Consider the following 259-nt stretch of genomic DNA (forward strand, 5'->3'; position numbering starts at 1 on the left):
CCAACAAATTTCATTCAAGTTTTATATATGCATTATTTAGGGTCCATGGAATATCATGGGCCAAAAAAATTTTCAACTTTGTGCCAAATGCGAGCCTGGAGCAATCTCTTAGACTGTTTCAGTATTATGTGTCAAAAGTGAAACAATAACATCTCTATTGTAATGTGATATAATAGTTTCATTTTTATATGATTTCACTTGCAACAGTTCCACTTTTAATAGTTTCATTTTCATTAGTTTCACTATGTATATATATATA

This window comes from Octopus bimaculoides, chromosome 5, assembly GCF_001194135.2.
Source record: "Octopus bimaculoides isolate UCB-OBI-ISO-001 chromosome 5, ASM119413v2, whole genome shotgun sequence".
Taxonomy (NCBI): Eukaryota; Metazoa; Mollusca; class Cephalopoda; order Octopoda; family Octopodidae; genus Octopus; species Octopus bimaculoides.